At 42.4% G+C, this 27,563-nt stretch overlaps 2 long non-coding RNA genes across 2 annotated transcripts; one reads left to right on the forward strand and one right to left on the reverse strand.

The window, feature by feature from the left end:
• Positions 1–911: 911 nt before the first annotated feature.
• On the reverse strand, positions 912–20,977 carry LOC149747600 (uncharacterized). The gene is made up of 2 exons (XR_016387586.1): positions 20,293–20,977; positions 912–3,626 (listed from the first exon to the last, which is right to left on the reverse strand). It is a non-coding gene; the product is annotated as an uncharacterized LOC149747600 (long non-coding RNA).
• On the forward strand, positions 20,917–26,137 carry LOC111162988 (uncharacterized). Its single transcript, XR_016387587.1, has 3 exons — positions 20,917–21,853; positions 24,500–24,655; positions 25,291–26,137. It is a non-coding gene; the product is annotated as an uncharacterized LOC111162988 (long non-coding RNA).
• The last annotated feature ends 1,426 nt before the right edge of the window (positions 26,138–27,563 follow it).

Below are 27,563 nucleotides of genomic sequence, written 5' to 3' on the forward strand. Positions count from 1 at the left end.
TTTACAAGCAGCTCATGCAGCTCAATAACAAAGAAACAAACAACCCAATCCAAAAATGGGCAGAAGACCTAAATAGACATTTCTTCAAAGAAGATATACAGACTGCCAACAAACACATGAAAGAATGCTCAACACCACTAATCATTAGAGAAATACAAATCAAAACTACAATGAGATATCATCTCACACCAGTCAGAATGGCCATCTTCAAAAAATCTACAAACAATAAATGCTGGAGAGGGTGTGGAGAAAAGGGAACACTCTTGCACTGCTGGTGGGAATGTGAATTGGTTCAGCCACTATGGAGAACAGTATGGAGGTTCCTTAAAAAAGTACAAATAGAACTACCATATGACCCAGCAATCCCACTACTGGGCATATACCCTGAGAAAACCAAAATTCAAAAAGAGTCATGTACCAAAATGTTCACTGCAGCTCTATTTACAATAGCCCAGAGATGGAAACAACCTAAGTGCCCACCATCAGATGAATGGGTAAAGAAGATGTGGCACATATATACAATGGAATATTACTCAGCCATAAAAAGAAACGAAATTGAACTATTTGTAATGAGGTGGATAGACCTAGAGTCTGTCATACAGAGTGAAGTAAGTCAGAAAGAGAAAGACAAATACCGTATGCTAATACATATATAAGGAATTTAAGGGAAAAAAATGTCATGAAGAACCTAGGGGTAAGACAGGAATAAAGACACAGACCTACTGGAGAACGGACTTGAGGATATGGGGAGGGGGAAGGGTGAGCTGTGACAGGGCGAGAAAGAGGCATGGACATATATACACTACCAAACGTAAGGTAGATAGCTAGTGGGAAGCAGCCGCATAGCACAGGGAGATCAACTTGGTGCTTTGTGACCACCTAGAGGGGTGGGATAGGGAGGGTGGGAGGGAGGGAGACGCAAGAGGGAAGAGATATGGGAACATATGTATATGTATAACTGATTCACTTTGTTATACAGCAGAAACTAACACACCATTGTAAAGCAATTATACCCCAATAAAGATGTTAAAAAAAAATGGCTACTATTCCATTTGCTTCAGAAAAATGATTGCACTTTGCAAATGATTACTTGAAGAGAGGTCTCTACCACTCTTAGAAATGACCTGCTTTTATAATATGGAAGGTGATAGGTTCAATTTCTATTTCTGTGAAAGATTTTAATTTCATGAACAAGGAAGACAAATGTGGTCCTGGGCCCTGTCCTTCTGCGCCTTGCTCATGTTTCTGAACCCTTGTGGCTATCTGCACCTCCTGGCTGATGCAATTCCTTCCCAGTAAACAACTGCATGAAGATATTAAGAAAGGTAGCAGCCAACTGTGGGAATGCCAGGAATTCAGACAACTGCAGATGTAAGGCAGCTCACTTGACAGCTGGATTAGGAAAAGGGCATTTGCCATCTCAGCAGTGAAAATGCACAAGGGGCCTCCTCACTGTGCCGTGGGTGGCCTTTCTGTTCATTTTTCTATGGAAACCATCTACAGCGGGAGATGACTGCTCAGACATTCTAGACCTTGGTTCATCACACTGGGTGAGGAAAAGATCCAAACCAGGACAGACAGCAGGTTGTAGAGTTGCCATGGGCTTTTGCCCCTCTCTCCCCCTCCCAACTTATTAATAAAGCTAAAACAGAGTTTGGGCCTTTTGTGGTTATAACTATTCCCAAGGCCTCTCTTAGAAGACCCCCTCAAGGGAGCACCCAGCTCTGTCCCCTTTGGCCTTTACAGAGCACACGTAGAGCCACCCTTGGTTTGGCTGTCTCCCCGTGATGGTAAAGAACCTGGGCTGCAGCTCAGACACCTGGTTCTGACTCTCACTGCAGGGCCTTATGCTGGTTCCTTAACCTCTCTCAGCAAGGCAGGATTCAGGTCTTTAGTGTAAGGTTGCCAGATAAACTACAGGACACCCAGTTAAATTTGAATTTCAGATAAACAATGAACATGTTTTTAACTATTCCATGATATCATATATTTTTTATTTGCTAAATCTGGCAATCCCACTCTACAGGCTCCAAGGGCCTAGAAAGATTGATACCCCTTCCCTCCCTACCAAATAATTCAAAATTTTTTTAAAATCTACATCTTAAAAGACATGCAACATAATTTGTTGAAGATCATATTTTTCCCATGATGCTTTTATTGAAACAGCAGATTATTTTCAAAACCTATTTTTGGTGGCCCAAGCATTTGCTTAGTTAATCCATCACTGTTTTTTAAAATTGTGGTAAAATATAGATAGCATAAAACCATTTTTACTGGGGCTTCCCTGGTGGTGCAGTAGTTAAGAATCCACCTGCCAATGCAGGGCACAGGGGTTCAAGCCCTGGTCTGGGAAGATCCCACGTGCCGCGGGGCAACTAAGCCCGTGCGCCACAACTACTGAGCCTGCGCTCTAGAGCCCGTGTGCCACAACTACTGAGCCCACACGCCTAGAGCCGGTGCTCCACAACAAGAGAAGGCACCGTAATGAGAAGCCCGTGCACCACAACCAAGAGTAACCCCCGCTCGCTGCAACTAGAGAAAGCCCGCAAGCAGCAACGAAGACCCAACACAGCCAAAAATAAATATATTTTTAAAACATTTTTACCACTATCTTAACCATTTTTTAAGTTATTTAACCATTACTTTAACCATTTTTAAGTGTATAGTTCTCTGGTTTTAGGTACTTTAACACTGTTGTGCAACCATCACCACCATCCAGCTCCAAGACTCATTTCATCTTGCGAAACAAACTGTGTACCCATTAAACACTAATTCCCAGCTCCCCTCTCTCCCCAGCTCCTGGCAACCACCAATTTTACTTTCTGTCTGTAGGAGTTTGACTACTCTAGTCACCGCATATAAGTGGAATCATTCAGCATTTGTCTGTCTGTCTGTGACTGGCTTATTTCATTTGGCATAATGTCCTATAGGATCATCCATGATGTAGTATGTGTTAGTTTCCTTCCTTTTTAAGGCTAAGTAATATTCCATCATGTGTATATACCATATTTTGTTTATCCATTCATCCATCAGTGTGCACTGGGGTTGCTTCCACCTTTTGGCTATTGTGAATAATGCTTTGAATATGGGTAAACAAATATTTCTTTGAGTTCCTACTTTTGATGTTTTTGGGTATATACCTGGAAGTGGAATTACTGGATCATACGGTAGACTAGTCTAAGTCTATTTTTAATTTTTTGAGGAACAACCATACTTTCTTCCCATAGTATCCAGTGCTTTTTTTTTTTTTTTTTTTTTTGCAGTACGCAGGCCTCTCACTGTTGTGGCCTCTCCCATTACGGAGCACAGGCTCCGGACGCGCAGGCTCAGCAGCCATGGTTCACGGGCCCAGCTGCTCCACAGCATGTGGGATCTTCCCGGACCGGGGCACGAACCCGTGTCCCCTGCATCGGCAGGCGGACTCTCAACCACTGCGCCACCAGGGAAGCCCTCCAGTGCTGTTTTTAAGCCTCAATCTTCTACCTGTAAGGTGTGGTTATGATACCAACCATGGAAAGGCATATATTTGGAAATATTACTAAAATTGACTCAAAAAGAAGGAGAACATCTGGATAAGCCAATAACACTGACCTTAATCCTCAGTGAAATGTAATCCTTAGTCACACCTGCTGGCAAAAAAAAGTGCAAGGATCAGTTGGTTTAAAGACAAGCTTTATTAAACACCAGCAACAAGAAAAAGAAAACTAACCAATGCATTTAACACAGCTGGTATAACCTTTATGAAGCCTGATTTATATAATACCTTATTGATTTTCCTATATTGTCTGTCTGTACAACCATCTCTAAAAGGATGCATCATAATTAGGGATGATGTACATGTGACTGGATATGGAACAACCATATTCAACACAGGCTTATGAATTAAGTGCCAATTTAGTATCCAAACCAGAAATTGAGATGAAAATAGATAAAATGCTCTGTTAGAATTGATGGGCCAGGAGACATGTGTATTCTCACCTTAGAACACTATAAATCAAGGGCTAAGTTGTGGTACCATGAGAAAGACAGGTCTGGGAAGGTTTAAAGAGGCAGCTGTAACTAGGCTTTGCAGAATGCACAACAGCAGCTTTTGTGGGCCACAGACAATTTACAAAGTGCTTTCTTATGCATGGTGTTGTTTGGGTCTAGAGAGGAGGTGTGGAACCATGACACATGGGTCTAAGCTGCCCAGCTGAAAGAAAGGGGGCTGTTAGGAATAATGGGGGGCAGGTGGGAGAACGGGTAGGTGGAGAGAGAACAGAGTGGATGGGGCCTAATCATGGAGAGCCCAAAAGTTAAGGAGGTAGGAAGAAGACTGGATGCAATGCCTTATGAAGTGTCAGGGTTTTCCATTAGGAGAGTGGTGTGATGAAACGGTGCATTTGAAATCATAAACTAGATGGAGAGTGCAGCCTGAGTCAGCCAGTTGAGCAACACTAATTGAGTGGTGGCTGATACCAGGGCAGTGATAAAGGACAAGAGAGGTGTATAGGAATGTTAGAGGCTCCAGCAGTACATTAGCTTTAGGCAGTAAAAGATCGGGAGCTTGGACAATGAGAACGGTGGTTCCACAGACACGAGGTAAATTGAGAAAAATTATGAACTTAAGCTTTGAATGTATTGAATTTGAGAGAATGGTGAGAATGTCAGAATGGAGGTGTCTCAGCCAGCTGGCTGGATTAAGGACTGGCCCAGGACTCTTCTCACTACTGCAAGCTTTGTCATTTATATATCAAACAGTATTTATCTTTCTCTGTATGATTTATTTCACTATGCATAATACCCTCCAATTCCACCCATGTTGTTGCAAAAGAGCAAAATTTCATTCTTTTTAAATTTTTAATGGCTGAATAGTATTCTACTGTATGTACATGTACCACATCTTCTCTATCCATTTGTCTGTTGATGGACACTTGTGTTGCTTCCGTATCTTGGATACTGTAAATAATGCTACTTATTGCAGTGCTACAGTAGAATGCATGTATCTTTTCAAATTAGTATTTTTGTTTTTAATGGTTCTTATTTATGCTCATTTTCCCCCTCAGATTGTATGTGCTCCTCAACAATCTGTTAATTGGTTCATAGCTCCTGGAAGGTCTATACTGTGTTGGATATTTCTTGGGCATTTCTCCCGGAGCTAAAATAATTAGGACCTATGGGAGATTATTAGTAGATAATTGTTGAGTTGAATATTAGTTTATCATTTTTTCCCAAAAATACCTCAGCAGTGTAGTTCTTCCTATAAATTTCAAAAGTCCTTTGCAAATGTAATTCCTCTGAGCCATCTAAAAAGCATAGAGCAAACGGCAGAATAAGCCTCTTTTGCAAGATATTCCCAAAAGAAGTTCTATAGGCTGAACAGTTTTCATAATATCAATATGTAGTGAAATTTTCAGCTTAATATTCTGAAGTGTCAAAACTATCAGGATTTTTTCAAACTGTGACAAAGACATAGCTCATGTTCCTTTCAAACTCTCTCAGGGTCCAGCAATGGGACCCATCACAGTTGTCTGAAGCAAGGACTTGGGTGAAAACATAATGGAAATCATTTTTTTCTCTCTGAGTAACACAATTTAGAAATGATATTTTCTTCTCAGAGTATATGTAGTGGGTAATATTTAATTATAAAGTATTAAAACACAAACTCCTATCTTGAATATTGAAAAGCTGTGGTGGTCTCTGTTTACATAATTAGAGGAATTTCATTGACATGAAAGAGTAAAGTTTATGGCAGTTTGTTTTAGTCAGAAGCATTATAAACATCAAGCATTTCATCAACAATTTAATTTTTAGCATGTGTTCAAAGTCCAAATGTGACTGTCTGTTATGAATAAAAACACAGTAAAAAGCTTTAATAAAAATTGAAAAGCACTGAGTTGTGTCGCTATTAGGTGCTCAGAAGAGAACAATTAGGGAAAGAACATCAGTCAAGGGAGCAGATGGGAGCTTGTGAGGAACAGACACACCAGAGGTTACATGTGGTATGTAACCAAAATGGTGTGTAACCATTTGCAACCAGACTAGAAAGGTAAGCAGGATTTAGGTGTGGTTAGGAAATTAATGAGTCTGATTAATACTGTTTGATTTAAATGTAATTCTGGGACTTCCCTGGTGGTGCAGTGGTTAAGAAACCGCCAGCCAATGCAGGGGACACGGGTTCGAGCCCCGGTCCAGGAAGATCCCACATGCCGCAGAGCAACTAAGCCTGTGCACCACAACTACTGAGCCTGCACTCTAGAGCCTGCAAGCCACAACTACTGAGCCCACGAGCCACAACTACTGAAGCCCACGTGCCTAGAGCCCGTGCTCCACAACAAGAGAAGCCACTGCAATGAGAAGCCCGTGCACCACAACAAAGAGTAGCCCCCGCTCGCCGCAACTAGAGAAGAGTAGCCCCCGCTCACCACAACTAGAGAAAGCCCGTGCACAGCAATGAAGACCCAATGCAGCCCTAAATAAATAAATTTATAAAAAATTTTAAAAATGTAATTCTGTACCTTTGAAGTTGGATTAAATTGATCATGGAGTTTAAGAAAAAATACGAGTGAGAAAGGCAAAATGTGGAAAATCATCTGGCAGGCTAAACTCACTAAGTCTGGCTGGAAAAAAATGTTCAAACTCAGAAGACTCTGTGAAAATCTTTCAGTCTTCTAGGTGAGATCAGAAATGAACTGAAGAAAGCACTTCTTAATAGGCTAACCTAAAAGAGAACACTTTTTCCTCCTCTCATTGTTATACTGGAATTGAGTAAAGTTGGGGAGAAAAAGGAGAGGAATCCTAAACTGATAAAGTGACTAGACAAATCAGTGAATTATTGCTGACTCGTATAGCAATTCCCGAAGTCAAGTGAAAGGTATGCATTTGTGTGTGTGTGTGTGTGTGTGTGTGTTAGTTGATATATAACCAACAGAAAGTGTGACAGAACTTATGTTCTGAACATAATCTAGTCGATTTCTTACTAAAACACAAAACATCAACAATTCTTCAGTGACATATAATAGGACCCAGGGTCTACAATATATAACATTCACATTTGTTATGTCCAGGATACAACTCAAAATCTTTCAACATATTGATATATACAACCAGGAAAATAGGGCGAATTCTCAAGGGGAAAAAAATGCCAACCTCAAAATGGAACTATCAGACAAAAACCTTAAAGCAGTGATTATATCTATGCTATATAAGGTCAGGGTAAACACATCTGAAATGAATGAAATGATACAAATTCTCAACAGAGAAATGGAAAATAGAAAAAGGAACCAACTGAAAATTACTGAACTGAAAAATACAATATCTGAAGTGAAGAAAATCACTGGATGGACTCAGTATCAGAATGTAGATGATAAAGGAAAGGGTCAGCAAACTTGAAAATAGAACAATGAAAATTATCCAACATAACAGAGAGATAAAAGATTGAAAAAAACCCCAGAGTGTCAGGTAGACAACTTCTACAGATCTAACACAGCATAATTGGAGTCCCATAGGCAGAAGAGAGAGTGGTTGGAACAAAAAAAATTTTTTCATCAAGAATGGCAAGAAGTCCCCCAAATTTAGTGAAATACATAAATTTACAGATTCAAGACACTCAGCAAACTCCATACAGAAAAATTTCGAATAAAACAATGCCTCAACAACAATAATCAAACTTCTAAAATCCAAAAATAATTAAAGAATTATTGAAATCAGCTAGAGGAAAAAAGTACACATTACATACCGAGGAACAATGATTCAAATATCTATGAATTTCTCAGGAGAAATCCCAAAGGCCAGAAGATAGCAGAACTACATCTTTAATGTACAAAAAGAAACGGGTTTATCAACCCAGAATTCTACATCCGGTGAAAATATAAAAGTATCTTTCAGAGATAAAAGTGAAATAAGGACATTCTCAGATGAAAGAAAACAAAGATAATTCATCAGGAGCGGTCCTGCTCTTGTATCCAGAATATATAAAGAACTCTTATAACTCAACAATAATACAAACAACCCAATTACAAAGGAGCAAAAGATATGGATACTTCACAAAAGAAGAAATATGAATGACCAAATGCAGAAGAAAAGATACTCATCATCATTAGTCATTAGGAAAATGTAAATTAAAACCACAAAAAGATTCAACTATATACCATCTAGAATGGCGAAGTGTTCACAAGGATGCTGAGCAACTGTAACTCTTGTACACTGTTGGTGGGAATGTACAATGGTTCAACCACCTTGGAAAACAGTTTGGTAATTTCTTTAAAAAGTGAAATATACATCCATCACATGTCCATTCTATTCTATTCTTGGTTTTTATCAGAGAAATAAAAACATATATCTACACAAAGACTTGTAGATACACATCCTTAGGAGATTTATTTGTAGTAGCCAAAAACTAGAAACATCCCAGATGTCCATCAATATAAGAACTGATAAAGTGTGGTATATTCATATACTGGAATATTACATAGAAATAACAAGGAATACACAATTGATGTATCAACAACATGGATGAATCTTAGAAATATCAGTATTGTGCTGAATGAAAAAAGCCTTACACAAAAATACATATTGTATGATATCACTTATATAAAAATCTAGAAAATGACTGAGGTCAAGGAGAGAGGAATAGATTTACAAATTGGCATGAGGAGCCTTTTTGGGGTGATGGAACTGCTGACTATTTTGTTAGTGGTGATGGTTTCATGGGTCTATACATATATCAAAACCAGTCATTTTACATATCTGCTGTTTAACTGTACTTAATATACCTCAAGAGAGTTGTAAAAAAAAAATAATTTAAAAATGTTGACAACACAGCCTGGTGCGCGAGGAGAGGGGATTAACAACGCTGCTTAAAGGAGCTCCAGAGACGGGCACGAGCCGCGGCTAAAAGCGCGGACCCCAGAGACAGGCATGAGACACTAAGGCTGCTGCTGCCGCCACCAAGAAGCCTGTGTGCGAGCACAGGTCACTCTCCACAGCCCCCTTCAAGGGAGCCTCTGCAGCCCGCCACTGCCAGGGTCCCGGGATCCAGGGACAAGTCCCCCGGGAGAACGCACGGCGCGCCTCAGGCTGGTGCAACGTCACACTGGCCTCCGCCGCCGCAGGCCCACCCTGCACTCCGTGCCCCTCCCTCCCCCCGGCCTCTGACCCAGAGCCCCCGACTCAGCGGCTCCTTTAACCCCGTCCGGTCTGAGCGAAAACACAGACGCCCTCCAGCGACCTACACGCAGAGGCGGGGCCAAATCCAAAGCTAAGCCCCTGGGAGCTGTGAGAACAAACAAGAGAAAGGGAAATCTCTCCCAGCAGCTTCAGAAGCAGCGGATTAAAGCTCCACAATCATCTTGATGTACCTGCATCTGTGGAATACCTGAAGAGACAATGAATCATCCCAAATTGAGGAGGTGGACTTTGGGAGCAAGATTTATGATATTTTCCCCTTTTCCTCTTTTTATGAGTGTGTATGTGTATGCTTCTGTGTGACATTTTGTCTGTATAGCTTTGCTTCCACCATTTGTCCTAGGGTTCTATCCGTCCGTTATTTTGTTTGTTTTTGGTTTTTTTTCTCTTAATAATTTTTAAATAACTTTATTATATTGTATGTTATTTTATTTTACTTTATCTTCTTTCCTTCTTTTTATCCTTCCTTCCCTCCTTCCTTCCTTCCTCCCTTCCTCCCTCCTGTCCTTCTTTCTTTTTCTTTCTTTTTACTTGTACTAATTCTTTCTTTCTACTTTTTCTCCCTTTTCTTCTGAGCCGTGTGGATGAAAGGCTCTTAGTGCTGCAGCCAGGAGTCAGTGCTGTACCTCTGAGGTGGGAGAGCCAACTTCAGGACACTGGTCAACAAGAGACCTCCCAGCTCCACATAATATCAAATGGCGAAAATCTCCCAGAGACCTCCATCTTAACACCAGCACCCAGCTTCACTCAACGACCAGCAAGCTACAGTGCTGGACATCCTACGCCAAACAACTAGCAAGACAGGAACACAACCCCACCCATTAGCAGAGAGACTGCCCAAAATCATAATAACTCCACAGACACCCCAAAACACACCACCAGACGTGGACCTGCCCACCAGAAAGACAAGATCCAGCCTCATCCACCAGAACACAGGCACCAGTCCCCTCCACCAGGAAGCCTACACAACCCACTGAACCAACTTAGCCACTGGAGACACACACCAAAAACAATGGGAACTATGAACCTGCAGCCTGCAAAAAGGAGACCCCAAACACAGTAAGATAAGCAAAATGAGAAGACAGAAAAACACACCGCAGATGAAGGAGCAAGATAAAAACCCACCAGACCTAACAAATGAAGAGGAAATAGGCAGTCTACCTGAAAAAGAATTCAGAATAATGATAGTAAAGATGATCCAAAATCTTGGAAATAAAATAGACAAAATGCAAGAAACATTTAACAAGGACCTAGAAGAACTAAAGATGAAACAAACAACGATGAACAGCACAATAAATGAAATGAAAAATACTCTAGATGGGATCAATAGCAGAATAACTGAGGCAGAAGAACGGATAAGTGACCTGAAAGATAGTGGAAAAACTACTGCAGAGCAGAATAAAGAAAAAAGAATGAAAAGAACTGAGGACAGTCTCAGAGACCTCTGGGACAACATTAAATGCACCAACATTCGAATTATAGGGGTTCCAGAAGAAGAAAAGAAAAAGAAAGGGACTGAGAAAATATTTGAAGAGATTATAGTTGAAAACTTCCCTAATATGGGACAGGAAATAGTTAATCAAGTCCAGGAAGCACAGAGAGTCCCATACAGGATAAATCCAAGGAGATACATGCCAAGACACATATTAATCAAACTGTCAAAAATTAAATACAAAGAAAGCATATTAAAAGCAGCAAGGGAAAAATAACACACAAGGGAATCCTCATAAGGTTAACAGCTGATCTCTCAGCAGAAACTCTGCAAGCAAGAAGGGACTGCCAGGACATATTTAAAGTGATGAAGGAGAAAAACCTGCAACCAAGATTACTCTACCCAGCAAGGATCTCATTCAGATTTGATGGAGAAATTAAAACCTTTACAGACAAGCAAAACCTGAGAGTTCACTACCAAACCAGCTGTACAACAACTGCTAAAGGAACTTCTCTAGGCAAGAAACACAAGAGAAGGAAAAGACCTACAATAATGAACCCAAAACAATTAAGAAGATGGGAATAGGAACACACATATTGATAATTACCTTAATATAAATGGACTAAATGCTCCGACCAAAAGACACAGATCGAATGAATGTATACAAAAACAAGACCCATATATTTGCTGTCTACAAGAGACCCACTTCAGACCTAGAGACACATACAGACTCAAAGTGAGGGGATGGAAAAAGATATTTCATGCAAATGGAAACCAAAAGAAAGCTTGAGTAGCAATTCTCATATCAGACAAAATAGACTTTAAAATAAAGACTGTTAGAAGAGACAAAGAAGGACACTACATAATGATCAAGGGATCGATCCAAGAAGAAGATATAACAATTGTAAATATTTATGCACCCAACATAGGAGCACCTCAATACATAAGGCAAATACTAACAGCCATAAAAGGGGAAATCGACAGTAACACATTCATAGTAGGGGACTTTAACACCCCAGTTTCACCAATGGACAGATCATCCAAAATGAAAATCAATAAGGAAACACAAGCTTTAAATGATACATTAAACAAGATGGACTTAATTGATATTTATAAGACATTCCATCCAGAAACAACAGAATACACATTTTTCTCTAGTGCTCATGGAACATTCTCCAGGATAGATCATATCTTGGGTCACAAATCAAGCCTTGGTAAATTTAAGAAAATTGAAATTGTATCAAGTATCTTTTCCGACCACAACGCTATGAGACTAGATGTCAATTACAGGAAAAGATCTGTAAAAATACAAATACATGGAGGCTACACAATACACTACTTAATAACGAAGTGATCACTGAAGAAATCAAAGAGGAAATAAAAATATACCTAGAAACAAATGACAATGTAGACACGACGACCCAAAATCTATGGGATGCAGCAAAAGCAGTTCTAAGAGGGAAGTTTATAGCAATACAATCCTACCTTAAGAAACAGGAAACATCTCAAATAAAAAACCTAACCTTGCACCTCAAGCAATTAGAGAAAGAAGAACAAAAAAACCCCAAAGTTAGCAGAAGGAAAGAAATCATAAAGATCAGATCAGAAATAAATGAAAAAGAAATGAAGGAAACGATAGCAAAGATCAATAAAACTGAAAGCTGGTTCTTTGAGAAGATAAACAAAATTGATAAACCATTAGCTAGACTCATCAAGAAAAAAAGGGAGAAGACTCAAATCAATAGAATTAGAAATGAAAAAGGAGAAGTAACAACAGACACTGCAGAAATACAAAAGATCATGAGAGATTACTACAAGCAACTATATGCCAATAAAATGGACAACCTGGAAGAAATGGACAAATTCTTAGAAATGCACAACGTGCCAAGACTGAATCAGGAAGAAATAGAAAATATAAACAGACCAATCACAAGCACTGAAATTGAAACGGTGGTTAAAAATCTTCCGACAAACAAAAGCCCAGGACCAGATGGCTTCACAGGCGAATTCTATCAAACATTTAGAGAAGAACTAACACCTATCCTTCTCAAACTCTTCCAAAATATAGCAGAGGGAGGAACACTCCCAAACTCATTCTATGAGGCCACCATCACCCTGATACCAAAACCAGACAAGGATGTCACAAAGAAAGAAAACTACAGGCCAATATCACTGATGAACATAGATGCAAAAATCCTCAACAAAATACTAGCAAACAGAATCCAACAGCACATTAAACGGATCATACACCATGATCAAGTGGGGTTTATTCCAGGAATGCAAGGATTCTTCAATATACGCAAATCAATCAACGTGATACACCATATTAACATATTGAAGGAGAAAAACCATATGATCATCTCAATAGATGCAGAGAAAGCTTTTGACAAAATTCAACACCGATTTATCATAAAAACCCTGCAGAAAGTAGGCATAGAGGGAACTTTCCTCAACATAATAAAGGCCATATATGACAAACCCACAGCAAACATCATCCTCAATGGTGAAAAACTGAAAGCATTTCCACTAAGATCAGGAACAAGACAAGGTTGCCCACTCTCACCACTCTTATTCAACAGAGTTTTGGAAGTTTTAGCCACAGCAATCAGAGAAGAAAAGGAAATAAAAGGAATCCAAATCAGAAAAGAAGAAGTAAAGCTGTCACTGTTTGCAGATGACACGATACTATACATAGAGAATCCTAAAGATGCTACCAGAAAACTACTAGAGCTAATCAATGAATTTGGTAAAGTAGCAGGATACAAAATTAATGCACAGAAATCTCTAGCATTCCTATACACTAATGATGAAAAATCTGAAAGTGAAATCAAGAAAACACTCCCATTTACCATTGCAACAAAAAGAATAAAATATCTAGGAATAAACCTACCTAAGGAGACAAAAGACCTGTATGCAGAAAATTATAAGACACTGCTGAAAGAAATTAAAGACGATACAAATAGATGGAGAGATATACCATGTTCTTGGATTGGAAGAATCAACATTGTGAAAATGACTCTACTACCCAAAGCAATCTACAGATTCAATGCAATCCCCATCAAATTACCACTGGCATTTTTCACAGAACTAGAACAAAAAATTTCACAATTTGTATGGAAACACAAAAAAACCCTGAATAGCCAAAGCAATCTTGAAAACAAACAACAGAGCTGGAGGAATCAGGCTCCCTGACTTTAGACTATACTACAAAGCCACAGTAATCAAGACAGTATGGTACTGGCACAAAAACAGAAAGATAGATCAATGGAACAGGATAGAAAGCCCAGAGATAAACCACACACATATGGTCACTGTATCTTTGATAAAGGAGGCAGGAATGTAAAGTGGAGAAAGGACAGCCTCTTCAATAAGTGGTGCTGGGAAAACTGGACAGGTACATGTAAAAGTATGAGATTAGATCACTCCCTAACACCATACACAAAAATAAGCTCAAAATGGATTAAAGACCTTAATGTAAGGCCAGAAACTATCAAACTCTTAGAGGAAAACACATGCAAAACACTCTATGACATAAATCACAGCAAGATCCTTTTTGACCCACCTCCTACAGAAATGGAAATAAAAACAAAAATAAACAAATGGGACCTAATGAAACTTCAAAGCTTTTGCACAGCAAAGGAAACCATAAACAAGACCAAAAGACAACCCTCAGAATGGGAGAAAATATTTGCAAATGAAGCAACTGACAAAGGATTAATTTCCAAAATTTACAAGCAGCTCATGCAGCTCAATAACAAAGAAACAAACAACCCAATCCAAAAATGGGCAGAAGACCTAAATAGACATTTCTCCAAAGAAGATATACAGACTGCCAACAAACACATGAAAGAATGCTCAACATCACTAATCATTAGAGAAATGCAAATCCAAACTACAATGAGATATCATCTCACACCAATCAGAATGGCCATCATCAAAAAATCTACAAACAATAAATGCTGGAGAGGGTGTAGAGAAAAGGGAACACTCTTGCACTGCTGGTGGGAATGTGAATTGGTTCAGCCACTATGGAGAACAGTATGGAGGTTCCTTAAAAAAGTACAAATAGAGCTACCATATGACCCAGCAATCCCACTACTGGGCATATACCCTGAGAAAACCATAATTCAAAAAGAGTCATGTACCAAAATGTTCACTGCAGCTCTATTTACAATAGCCCGGCGATGGAAACAACCTAAGTGTCCATTATCGGATGAATGGATAAAGATGGCACATATATACAATGGAATATTACTCAGCCATAAAAAGAAACAAAATTGAGCTATTTGTAATGAGGTGGATAGACCTAGAGTCTGTCATACAGAGTGAAGTAAGTCAGAAAGAGAAAGACAAATACCATATGCTAACACATATATAAGGAATTTAAGAAAAAAAAATGTCATGAAGAACCTAGGGTTAAAACAGGAATAAAGACACAGACCTGTTAGAGAATGGACTTTAGGAAATGGGGAGGGGGAAGGGTAAACTGTGACAAAACGAGAGAGAGGCACGGACATATATACACTACCAAACGTAAGGTAGATAGCTAGTGGGAAGCAGCCGCATAGCACAGGGAGATCAGCTCGGTGCTTTGTGACAGCCTGGAGGGGTGGGATAGAGAGGGTGGGAGGGAGGGAGACACAAGAGGGAAGAGATATGGGAACATATGTATATGTATAACTGATTCACTTTGTTATAAAGCAGAAACTCACACACCATTGTAAAGCAAAAAAAAATTAGTTAATTTAAAATAAAAACAAAACAAAAACAAAACAAAAAACAAACAAAACATGTTGACAACACAAATCCTCTCTCTTGAGTCCTATGGCTATTAACAGGCTCAATTTAAATTCCACATGGGCATTTGAATTTGATACATCAAAGCATGCTTATAACACTGAACATTCTTGCAGGGAAGACACCGTCCCTGCAATCACTTTACATGACTGTCCAGGGACCTGGGGGGGTTGCAGTTCTTCATTAAGTGAAATATTCAAGGTAATTGAAATCTCTGCTTATGTCAGTATTAACTACAAATTTCCATGTGTTTCAGATTTCTCCAATTAACTTACTGTCTATGAAATGATGAGAAATGAATTTTTAATTGATTGAGGATCTGGTTAGGCCTCAGGGTAGTCATTTTAAACCTGTACAAATAGCAGGTAAGAAAAGACAGAAGGCTTATATGATCTGACCCAAAACACTCTGGAAGGAAATTTTTAAAATTAAATACAATTCTTCTCAGACCTGTCTAACACGCCCATGCAGAAAACAGGAGAATATGCCAGGGAATGAATATTGAGGGCTTGGGAAGGAGTGGGCTTAGAAGCGGGGGAGGTGAATATAAGGCTGGCTAAGAGAATATTTATTGCTTTGCTATGCTTTCCCCACAAAAAATAAAACATGGTTCTTGATTTTTGTTATATAGTTTTTTCTCTTACCAGTCTGATCTTAAATCACTGAGAACTCATTTCAGTCATTTCAGGTCATCGATCACTATCACTCTTAATATTATGTTTTTAATCATGTACAAAATAGTCTTTAAATACTAAAATTCCATTTTGCTTGACTTCACACTCTGCAGACATTCAGTGTGTGTTTTTCTCAGATAAATGTTAATAAATTTCACTTCCAATCCCCTAAATGTGGATGCTCCCCAAATTTCCAATATTGACTTTGTCTTTCTGTTTCTCCTGTCTTTAACTTTGACCTCATCTACATATAAGGTTTCAAACATATCCGAGGTGCAAAGTATTCCAAAAGATTCAAAAAATCAATATTCACAGTCCTGACTTGTCCTTCAAAATGCAGTTCCTGCTGCTACGAGGCATTTCCACTTGGATGTATCACCCAGCACCTCAGACTCACCTTGTCCAAACATGCCTATTTCCTCCCCACCTCTAGCCCACACAATTAATTTCATCTCTGGATTTCCCTATTTTTATTGGTGCTACTATTCTTTCAATAGGTTATAAATTATCCCATTGTTAGAAATGTCAGGATAATGTTAATACTCATATCCAACGAGTCAGCCAGTGTTACTGCTTTTCCCTTCAAAATGTGTTTTGCATTCCCAACTTTATTTCCATTTGCTAGTTTTTGTCTTTTTCCACTCATTCAATAAATACATATACAGCAATAACTATATGAGAGGCACTATTCTTGGTCCTGGGGTACGAACAAAACAGACCAAGTCACGCCCTCCTGACTTCATCTATCCTACCACCTTGGTGTCAGTCTCTTCCAGCCTGAGGGGGCTGTCTACTCAATGCAGCCTGCTTGCACTGCTAAAGTGCTCCTTTGCTATATCACTATGCCCCCTCTTGCCTCTCAAGGGCTCTGTAAGATAAATTCCACCCTCTTAGAGTTCCATCCCCTACAGTCTATAGAGGACCATCCCAAACTCCTTACCTCCCGGGCCCTCTGTCCCAGCCAAAATTGGATCTTTGCTTTTGGCTCATTCCCACTTCATTACTCTTGCCTGTTATACTTCTCCATCTAAAATTTATTCTTCTCATCTCTCTACATGTGACATTCTTAAATTCCCCCTCTTATGTGAATTCTTCCCAGCCCACTTCTACCTTTCTTGCCCACTTCTGAATTATTTTATCACATATACCTGGCAATTAATCATGGTTTACCTTGGGGCATCTATTGCATTGCAAAGGACTCCTTATTAACTGCATTGTTATTTATCTTTAAATGTTTGTCTTTTCACCAATCTTAAGTAGTTAAGTTAAACAATAGTTGATGCAATATATCTGACTGCAAGAAATTGCATACCAGTCTGTCCTCCTAAACTCATAAAAGTTTGACCAAACCCAAGATCAGGAAGACAGAGTTGAGCCCTGCCTCCTGTTCTCCTTGCTGGTGGACCTAGTAATAAAAGCTCTTATTTCCTCAAGGCTGGTGCAATAGTATTGGCTTCCATGCACACTGGGCAGTAAGCCCTTGCTCAGTAACAAAGGATGTTTACATTTTGTTAGAAAGAAGTGAGGGGACTTCAATCAAAGGGGAAAATATCATTTGAGAGTCTATACAATAATAGCTTAGTTGACATTTGAAGAAAAATGTAAAATATTCAATTCTCCCACTCTTTAAGATATAAAAGCTAATAATAAAAACATTCTTAATTTCCTTATTAAGGCTTGTTTAGAAAGAGAGAAAAGATGGAGAAAGGAAGAAAGTAAGATTTGTTGATTTCCAGGAATGGGGAAAAGATGACAGACACCAAGGGATAGGAAAGGCCATCTCTTCAAGCCCACCCCAATGATCATTCCTATTGTATGGCTATACCATAAACACCATACTTTCTTCAACTGTTCAAATTAGATATTTAGTAACACTATCCACATAAGTTCCTTTGTACTTGTCCACGAGTTCTCATGTTTTTGTTAGGAAAATACTGTCACCTGTTTTGCCTAGGCCTCAGTCTAATCCCTATTGCTTCCAGTCTCTCCCTGCTGCTGAATGCTTAGCCAAAAAGTGATCCTTCTTTTCCCTTTTCCCTTACCCCATTCACCCTGTGCCACACTAGTGCAAGCAAACTCCCCTCCTAACTTGCTTAGGTGATTTCCATCCCATACCCCTATCCCCATTTCCTCTAGGACAGCAGCACTTTCCACCTGGCCACCTTCATCCTCCCAGCCTTGGGTTAAGACATTTACAGAAGTTAAATAATTTGCACTTACTTATACAACTGGTAGGTAGCAGAGTGAAACCTGAATAGAGGTGCTTATACCTGTATACCTCTCCCTATTCCCTCGCTCTTAATTACCATACTAAGTATGATTATAGTGATTAAGGGAGATTATAAAGTAATGAAATGGATTTTTCTGTATGGCTTGTGACAAATTTATAGGTACTGCATATATCATGTAAATGAGACCATCTATGCAATATTTATGCCTGATTAGAAAGAATTCTCATGGGTTGTCTTAGGTGAGCACTGGTCTGCATTCTGTTGAAATACTTCAAGTTTAATGTGCTTTTAGATACTATAGTCAAGAATGGCACATTTTATACCTAAAGATTCCAATCCACAAATGAATTGTTTTCTTGCCATTGAGAAGCAACTAGAAAATGTGCTTTGCATTACATTTACTGTAAGATGCAAATAAAACACTAGAGAGCTTAGCTCCTGCACAGATGATAAAAGGATTATTTGCAACTCTAAGTACCTTTAAGAAACCTTTCAGGAGACACCAAGTGTCTTTAAGAAGAAACCAAAGTTTAAAAGGGAGGATAGCAAAAAAGTGTGTTTTCATTCTTCCATATGGGTAATGCGAGCTGTAAACAACGCATAAGGTTGGAGAAGTGGGGCCTGGATCAATTACTGAAAAGGAAGAATAACAAAAATATTTCTTAAAGTTTCTAGAGTTTTAGGGTTCTAGAAAGAGTTCTAGAATTTTCAAAGTGCTCTTACATATATGACCTCATGTTACCATACTGATCCCCGGCAGCAGGCAGAGTAAGTGTAAGGTTCTTCACCTTACAGAGGAGGAAGCTGCGGCTCAGTGTCAAAATCCTTTATGAAACTTTTCACACCTAATAAATAACAAGGAGGCACAAGTAATCCGAATGTTGTTTTAAAAACCTTTGGAAACAGCTACCTCCTTCCTGAATGGCAGCACTGACCTGACAAACAAAGTTTTCCCTGGATGACTTAGACCAAAAGTAATCTATAGGGGAGAATTTTTAGGCCAAATTATTAATCAAGGTCATGCTGATGGAGTTTTGTTTATTACAGAAATGGATCTCAGGGATCAAATGTAGATAATGAACAACAGAAAAAAAGAAAGGAGCCACAAAATCTTATACTTCCAAGGTGTTAAAGACAACATTCCTTCCTCGATAAATATATATTGAGCAACTACCACGCGCCAGCCACCATGTTAGACGTTAGGAATCCAACGGTAAGCAAAACAGGTATTTGCTCCCATCCTCAGAGTTTACAATCCAGTGTGTAGGGTGTAGGATGAATGAGTTTTTAAAAGAAATCTCAAAACTATATGATTACAAACCATGCTGGCACCCCGATCTGACTTCCACCTCCAGAACTAGGAGAAGTAAACTGATGTTGTTTATAAGCCAGCCGGGCTATGGCATTTTTGCCCTAGCAGCCTGAAGGGACTTCGGAGGACTGATCTAACCTGGTCCTCTGGGGGGCCAGAGGAAGCTTCTCTGAGGACGTGATGGAGATGCTGAGGTCTGACGGCTGAGCATGAAGCACGGGTCTGCTGCTGGGGGGCAGGAGGTTAGAGTGGCACTGGAAGGCTGTTAGGCAGGAGGGACAGCTGGCGCAGAGGTGCTGAGATGTGGGAGTGGAGGAGCACGTCCTAAGAAGTCTGAGCTTCTTAGAGGGCTGTCTCCACCCCCGCCTCCCTTTCTCCCTCTTTCCTCAATGCAGCGTCCACCCCAAGGTCCCCTGACACGGTCTGCACTGAGGTCACCAGCGAAGGCCAGGGTGACTCTAAAGGTCACCTCTCCAGGACCACTTCTCTGCTCAGCAGCCATCAGCGTCCACCCGGGGCAGCGCCGGTGACGCCCTACCGTGTCCCCCGGGGCATCGGCCAGACCACGCCGAACCTGAGCTCCCACCACCAGCACCGGACTCTTACCGGGCGCGGCCCCCGCTCACCCACGGCGCAGGCCCCGCCTCGGCCCGGGTTTGGTTCCCTGACCCCGGGTCTCACCTGGAAGCCTCGCCGCCTCGAGCCCCGGCGGCTTCTCGGGTCCGCAGCTCTGGCCCAGCCCGGGTCCAGCGCGTGCACGCCTCCCGGTCACTGTCACGGGGCCGTGGGTGTCATTTACTCGCGGAAGGGACGGTGCAAACAACCGGGAGGAGGAAACACGGGGGGACCGGCCGGAGGCCGGCGCGGAGACCGGGCCGGAGTGGCCGGGGCCTGGGCCCCCTCCGCGGCCGAGCCGCCCCCTTGGACGGGCCTATCCCGGCCTCGGGTCTCGGGAGTCCCAGGAGCCGCCGTTCTCCGTCGGAGGCCCGGCCCTCGCCCGCCTTGGACTCCTGATGGAATATTCGGCCCCGCCAGCTTGGGCAGTTTCATGGTTCTCTGGGGCCCTTTCCTCTCCTTAGACCGGGAAACCCGGGGCAAAGTTCTTCAGAGCTTCACCTTCCAGGTTAGCGTTGTGAGGCGCGCGCTACGCCCTGAAGCGCGGAAAGCGTCGTCTATCCTGCCAGTCGGGCCCGCGAGCGCTAGACGTGGCGGGAAAGGATGTGCGCCTCGGAACTGAGGGCCGCGCGCAGCTACCACGTCAGAGGGTGTGGCCTGAGCTCCACGGAGGGCTTGAGGGGAGTGAGGCCGACCTGGTAGTGGGCGTGGCGACAGGGTGGGATGGGCGGGGTAGGCCTTCTTCAGAGGGGCGGGGTCGGGGAAGCGGGATGGGACCAACCTGGCGGTGGGCGTGGTGGTTGGCAGAGTGGGCGGAGTCGACCTGCAGCCGGGGCGGGGGGCGGAGTAGGGAAGTTGCGACGGGGCCCAGAGGTGACTGCCCGGCGTTTTGTGACTTTGGTAGGACGGTTGGTGGCCGTTGACGGTTTGGTGGTGTGGTCTCAGCCCCGGGGGCGGGGCCAGTCATACCCAGGCTGTCCAGCTCGGTAGAAAGCAGAAACCCGCGGCCACCCCACGCTGCAAAGAGCATCTGCTCCGAGAAGCAAGGACCCTGCGAGGCCTGAGAGGTGGGGAGAGAAGCTGGGAACGGTGCGTTGTCACCTAGTGATGCTCAGTGATTAAGTGATTGCTCAAAAGCCAGAGGGTATTTGCAGAGAAGCTGGACATCGTGATGTCATGATCTCTTTTCGTAAATTAGAAAGCGGAGTAAAATTACTCTGTTTATCCAGAGTGGACTTGGGGCTCTAAGCCACTCAGGAGGGGAGGCGAGCGTGTGCCGTTAGTGAAGCAGCCCTGGAACGGGCCAGGCTCACCTGGGACAGTTGCTAGAGGCGTGATGGGCACCTTCTAACAGGAGATTCTCTGAGACTCAGGAATGCGGGGACAGGTTGCGGGCAGCAAAGGAGGCCGTTTGTGATCTTCAGTTAAGGGCAAGTTGAAAATAGTGGGGGCCCCGGGGCTGCCGCCGCTCCTGGGGAGGCTCTCCCGATTAATGTGGATTTGGGGGCAGGCACGGTCTCCTCTGAACTCGAGGTGTCATCTACCTTTTTAATTCTCTTGCTTCAGACAGCAAGGCCAGCCCCAACAGATGGAAGCTACGGGGAGGCCAGTTTAAACTTGATTGAAGGTAAGGATGCAGCCATCAGAACAATGGGCATACCCATTCCTAGCACTGCGCAACCATTTGCCAGGCAGGCAGAGCTTGACAGTGAAAAGAGCATGGCTTTGGCAATGAGACATCTCTCTGCTTAAGGTTCTAAATTGATCATTTAATTCTCCAAGCCTGTATTTCCTCTTTCCTTAAGAAAAGAACATGCTACTGTTCCCCCCAACTGGGGGTCTTCCTTGTGTTTTTCAAAGAGGCTACAGGGCTTCCCTGGTGGCGCAGCGGTTGAGAGTCCGCCTGCCGATGCAGGGGACATGGGTTCGTGCCCCGGTGCGGGATGATCTCACATGCCGCGGAGCGGCTGGGCCTGTGAGCCATGGCCCTGAGCCTGTGCTCCGCAAAGGGAGAGGCCGCAGCAGTGAGAGGCCTGCGTACCGCAAAAAAAAAAGGCAACAAAGTGCAATCAGATGTGAACATTACATTGGAGTTTCGTACCTCCTCAGAGAATGGTGTCCTCCTGGGCATCAGCAGCACCAAAGTGGATGCCATGGGATTAGAGATTGTAAATGGCAAGGTGGGTGCTGAATCTGGATGGGGTCCCCCCGCCTCACCCCAGTGTCAGAGCAGTTGAGAAACAGTAGAAACACCTATCACCAACTGCCAGTTATTCGCTGATGGAGTGGAGAGGTCTCCTCACTGTTACAGAGCTGATAATGCAATGCCTTTTCATGAGTCTGACAGTTCAGAGCCGGTGTCCTTCCCCTGCTCCCAGCCCAGACCCCAACTTGGCAGACGTGGAAGCAGAATCTCAAGTTACATGTCAAATGCATGTCAGGAACACACATCTGTTCCCAGAGGAGGAGGGTGGGACACCCAAGGCAGACATGTGTGACCACAGCCCATGTTTGGTACTTGAAGTTCCTGAGTGCCCTGAAAGTCAGTCATTAAACCCAGAGATATCCAAACACCGAAATTACTTTTTTTTTTTTTTCTGAAATAGAAATTGCATCTCTCTTTTTGAGTTTCACAGGATTGATCCGTAAGACCAGCCCTTCATCTGATAGCATCTGGGGCTTTCATTGTTATAGCTGCTCACAAAGCCTCTTATGAAAAATACTTTGCAAATGTTTCTCCCCTACAGCCTTTCCAGAAACTAGGGTACAATGACCTGTCTTTAGATTTTCCAGCCTCATGGCAGAGGCTCTGAACTCAGGCAAACCTAAGTTTTTTTCTTTTTTTTTTTTTCCCAAAGCTTACAAGCTTTTTCTTTTTTAAAAAAGAAAGGATATAAACTAATAACAGCAAAGGAAGTACTTTATATGGCTCTTCCCTTTCTGGAAACAAATAGTACATGAATGGAGCATTATAGCACCACACAGAGAGAATGTTCACGAAAGAGAAGGTACATCTAATTGAGTGGTTCTCAACCAGTGGCAGTTTTCCCCCTAGGGGACATTGGTCTGGAAATATTTTTAGTTGTCACAACTGAGGAGGAAGGGGAGGGGCTTCTGGCATCTAGTGGGGAGAGGCCAGGGGTGCTGCTAACACCCTACCATGCCCAGGACAGCCTGCACAGCCAAGAATGATCTGGACCCAAACACCAACAGTGCCAGGTTGAGAAAGCACGATGTAGTTCCCTCTTCAAGTTTTCTTCTAAGGAAACTTTTTTGTGGACTTACGTATGGAAAATGTTCATCCCTGATATTTTAGTCTTTGGGATTTAGCTGTTCTAAATGTACTTACCTAAATCAAGAAAACTTTTCCATTTTCCTGAACAAAGTATATCTGTAAACTGTACAATTTTTTAAAATTAAGATATATAGAACTCAAATTTGTGTATACTAATACCTTGAGAAGCTTTTAGAGAAGTAGATTTTAAACGTCAGTCTTAAAATTTTTAGCGGGGGGGTCTTCTGCTAAAGGAAGACAGCTTGGGGCAGCACACACACTTGAACATTAAGAAGGCATCCGTGCACCTGAGAAGTACATACAGTCTGGATGGACTCACAGTTTGTCGACTGTCATGTCTCTTTATGTGGGGACCAGCATTCGTGCTACCTTAGCCTCAGTCTCATGAATTGCATCATCACATCAGTCCCTCAGGAACCTTCGACAGTTCCATGTCCACTGCAGAGCTCTTCCAGGAGTGCCACAGTCTGAGGAGCGGCCTCCTTCACAAGTTCCCTCACTTCATGCACAGACCACCATGCAGGGCCTGGTAGCAGCTTGTCCCCTTGGTGTGAGGTCAGATTCAGGTGGTGACCGGGGACTTCAGTTCTCTGTGGATTTGACAGACCTCAGGTAACTGTCCTTGGTCGCCATCAGTGACGGTTTATTCAGAACTGGTGATGAGCTTGATGTAGCTGACACAGGCTGGAAAGGATTCCTGTAGTAAAGGTAAGAGTTGATGGGATTTCTCCAGGTGGGGTTCGGAGAGTTAGTTTGCTGAATCCATGGGTTTTCCGGAAAGCCTTTGCTCTTTTGCAGGCAGGCGTGTCATTTCCTCACGAAACAATATTAATGCAACTGGCAGGTAGAGCTCTATTGCGGTGGGCGTTAGGGGAGAGAGGGCTAGCCTAGGATGGAGGCTTCTGGGAATGTCATTTGGCACACTGGTTTCCTGATATGTCTTCTTTGGCTGATTGACTTTTGTCATTTCATCTTGAGGAGCTGTGATTCACTGAAGGAAGGTGGAAAGGGTTCCTTCCCCACCCGAGGAAGCAGCAACCACATCCCCTCAGTGGAGGAATCCATGAACTGTCCAATTCGGACGGCACGATCCACACGATGTGTGTGGGCAGCTGCAGGCCCTGCTCTGCCCAGGTGAGCACTGGACCTTCCCTGTTGGTTTCAGAGACACGGGCTGCAGAGGTCCCTGCCGTGCTGGGCTCAGCGATGTCCTCCTCCGCCGAGTGGAAGGCCAAGGCTCTGTCTAGCAACTCTACCCATGTCGAGATGTAGGAGAACACAAACTGGGAAAACTCCCTTTATTCCTACCTTTAGGCCTTTTCAAAGGCCTAAATGTATGAATGCTGATTTTTGTCAGGGAAACATTTTTGAGAAATTAGCCTTCTTGGGGCCTGAGGTCTGTCCAGGCGGCCCAAGCTCTCCTGATCTCCTGCCTGCTATCCTGGCGGTTGGGGGCCGTTTTCTCTGGAGACCACGTTGACCACTAAGTCACTTTGAAAGGAGACTGTGTTTTTGCCTTTATTTCCTGATGGTTGTAAGACATCTGTCAAGTGATACTATCCGACTAAGAAATATCTCAAGAATTATAGCAATGACCAACAGCCCCTCTCTAGGCATTAAATGTAACACAGTTTATCCCCTTTAACGCCTCCACCGTTGCAGGCAGATCAGATAAGCATTCCTCCTGTGTGTTGCTTCATTCCCGCTGTAAATTAGTGAAGGCTGCTTTGGTAATTCCTTCTTAAAGAACGTGGGGTTTGTGACTTCAGATCCTTAGTGCTCCTGAGAGGAACACTGGCCCAGCGACACATCCATCTGGAACCCCGGGGAAGGCTGAAGTAAAACGTCTTGGTTTCCCCCTGCATGTCCCAACAGGCTGTGTGTCCAAGGAATCCGGAAGCCTCTGTAAGTCATTTCTGTTGTCACTACTGTCCAGTGTTGGCTGTGACATGGCCCCTGGAAGCCCAACAACGGCAGCCAAACCTGCTGAAGAAACGTGGAGACTTCGTGCTCCCCTCCAAACCAACCTTGAGGTCATTGGCGGGAGGAACCGCAGACTCTCCCGACTCCTGGAAAGGAGCATGTGAAGATTCGGTCTCTTTCCAGAAGTTGTTCCAATGGAAATCATCGTTTTGCACAGGAGATATTCTTGACTGTCCTTCTGGACAGTCTCACGATCTAAATGTTGTCCCTGGTGTCCTGCCTGGTGCTGTTTTCCAGGCAATGGCAGTGGGCAAAGCCTGGCCATTTTCCAGGGTCCAGTCACAGGGGAATCCAGGGCACCATGTTTGGGGGCCCAAGCGCAGAGCCCAGGCCTAAGTGTGTGCAGGTGGTTTCTTTTACAGCTTTACTGAGGAATAACTGACATACAATAAACTTGACAGCACATACTTAAAGGTGTACAGTTTGATGACTTTGAGCGTATGTATCCATCCCTGCGACCATCACCACATTCAGCATAATGAACATACCCATCACCCCCGAAGTTTCCTCCTGCCCCTTTGCAACCCCTCCCTCCCAGTCCTTGAAACACCTCACACACTGTTGCAAAGCCGAGGACAAAAACAGGAAAGCTGCTCTACCCATTCAACAAGTCTGGTACAACCCTGGCTCCAAAACAAGGTAAGGGAATTGTAAGACAATTATAGATCAATTTTACTTTTGGACCTAGATGTGAAAATCCTCAATAAAATGCTGGTTAGTTGAATTCCTCCATTATAGAAAAAATATGACCAATTACAATTGCACCCCAGACTCCCTTTTTTATTCTCCAGTGTGTTATATATTTTTCACTAAATCTATGTTTTCAGTTTCTTAAAATTTTGTGGATCCAATTTATCAATTATTTCCTTCTATGGCTAACTTTCTGCTATCCCATTGCAGTGTGACATAGTGAGGGCCACATGGTAGAAAAGCCTGTTCCCAATCTGTCATCTAAAGACATGGAGCTAAGGGCTGCGCTGCTGTGCAGTAATAAAAATGCTACACAAATGCAGAGCAACAGCTGAGAATGAAGTGTTAGAGCATAAAAGTTCACAAACAAGATGACACTCTGTAGGAGTCCGCATGTGACTGTTAGTTGATAAAACTCAGATGAACCTTTGGCGACTGCCCTCCACCTGCTCCCAACTTCTGTCTGGCCTGTCAGGAAAGGTGTCATTTACTGCTGGGATGATAAGAGAAGCAGGTCTGTGGAAGCCCCCAGCATCCCTGGGAACTCTGGAGTCTTTTCCATCTGCTCATATGCTTTGCTGTCAAACCCCATTTTGCAGAGATCTTTGGAATTGAGCTAATGTACTTCATCACTTGTTACAGCCAACAGGATTCCAAACTGATGTAGTGGAAGAGGTTGCAACTGGGCTCAAGCAGGGTGAAAACCTTCCAGGATGGCCAGCAGAGGAGAGCACCCACTCCACAGTCAAGAGCCAGGGGGAGAGGGACTTCCCTGGTGGTGCAGTGGATAAGACTCCACACTCCCAATACAGGGGGCCCGGGTTCAGTGGGATCACACTGAATCTACAGATATATTTGTGGAGAACTGACATCTTGCCAATTCTCTTCCACCTACCTCTTCCCATCTAGAAACATACTGTATCTATATATTTACTCAGCTACTTCCATTTCTACCACAAATATTTTGCTTTTAGTATAGTAGTAGTTTTCAGTATACATGTTTTGCATATATTTTGTTAAATGCACTCACAAGTATTTTTTTGTTTTTTGATGCTATTCTAAATGGAAGTTTTAAAAATTTATTTTCCAATGGCTTGCTGCTAGCATAAAAAATACTACTGATTTTTATATAATAATCTTGTATTCCATGACCTTGCTAAATTATCTTATTAGTTCTAATAGTTGAAGATACCTTAGGCTTTTGTACATAAATAATCATATTATTTGCAAATGGAGACTATTTTATTTCTTCTTTTCTAATCTTTATGCCTTTTATTATTTCTTTTCCTTGCTTTGGTATACAGTAAAATGTTGAGTGTAAAAAAATCATGAATGAGTACTGAATTTGCCAAATGTCTTTTCTGTATCT

This window comes from Delphinapterus leucas, chromosome 14 (genome assembly GCF_059928025.1).
Source record: "Delphinapterus leucas isolate spDelLeu-1000000601 "Yukka" chromosome 14, BTC_Dleu_Yukka2, whole genome shotgun sequence".
Lineage (NCBI taxonomy): Eukaryota > Metazoa > Chordata > Mammalia > Artiodactyla > Monodontidae > Delphinapterus > Delphinapterus leucas.